General features: G+C 67.0%; 2 protein-coding genes across 2 annotated transcripts in view; both read left to right on the plus strand.

Moving 5' to 3' along the window:
- The window catches only part of PARVB (parvin, beta), a 44,303-nt gene that overhangs the window by 28,662 nt on the left and 14,561 nt on the right, over positions 1–1,080 (plus strand). The window lies entirely within an intron of this gene.
- Positions 1–1,080, plus strand: part of PARVG (parvin, gamma) — a 44,372-nt gene that overhangs the window by 1,191 nt on the left and 42,101 nt on the right. The gene's annotated exons all lie outside the window — the stretch shown is intronic.

Genomic DNA, 1,080 nt, shown 5'->3' on the forward strand with positions numbered 1-1,080 from the left:
GGCGCTGGGAGGGGCGAGGGGCCAGGAGGTCTGGTGGCAGGAGGACGGGGTGGGGGGGGAGTGTCTGGGCGCACGTGCTCTCACCACAGGGACTAAGACGGAGAGGAAACCAGCACGAGGGGAGGGCGGGATGTGGTCCACTATGGAGCACCGTTAACCAGGAGACTGTCTTCGTGGGGTGAACTCCTAGTCGTTCACCCTAAAACCTCCAGCTCAGCGGCTTCCTTGGGGTTGGCAGCCTGGGCTCCGGGCCCCGCTGGGCGCCCCCGGCCTGCTTCTTGCCCTCTCTGGTCCCCGCCTGTGGAATGGGTTAGTCGGCGGCTGCAGAGCGGATTCCGTGAGGTGATGAGTGTGTGCCTCCTGGGGGGCCCCCTCTTCCCGTGGGGCCGTGATTCCTGAGTTTGCTGTGCTGCTCCCGCCCTGTTTCAGCCCCACGACCCCATCTTCCCCTCGGCGAGGGATGGCGGGTAAACCAGAGGCACCGGAGGCGGCTCACTGCTTTGGGGGGAGCATGGACCCCGATGCCGTGTTCTCCGGCGAGCAGGTGGGGAGCGCGGCTGTTAGAAGGAAGAGTGGACCCGAATAGAAACTCCTATGTGCGCCTCGGGAGCTGGCCCGGAGCTGGGGGACCGTCCCCCGGCTTGGCCCCCCTCCCCCCCGGCTCGTAGCCCCGGGTTCCTATGGGGACTGAGGGCGCATCCCTGCTCATGTGGGAACAGGGCTCTCCATCCGCCAAGGCCTGGGCGCGAGGAAAGGCCGCGGCCAGGGGTCCTGAGCTCTCCCCTCGGCCGTGGGACGGGCGGGAAGTCCAGTCCCCGCTGTGTTCTGAGCAGCAGGGCAGGGCCTCCTGGTGTTTTTATTAATAATTAAAAAGGTGGGTGCAGAGTCAGCTGCTGAGGGCGCTGACAGCTGTGGGCAGTGCAGCCCCCGGGGGCCCACGTGGGCCACGGTGGTGGAGGCACAGAGGTGCCGAGCGGGACCTCGGGGCCTTGTGAGCTGTGGCCTGTGGTTTTCTGTTGTCACTTCCGTCAGGGACGGGCCTGGTTGGAGGCAGGGGACTCGGGGCTGCGCGGCCCTCTC

Source organism: Myotis brandtii, unplaced genomic scaffold (genome assembly GCF_000412655.1).
Source record: "Myotis brandtii unplaced genomic scaffold, ASM41265v1 scaffold138, whole genome shotgun sequence".
NCBI lineage: Eukaryota > Metazoa > Chordata > Mammalia > Chiroptera > Vespertilionidae > Myotis > Myotis brandtii.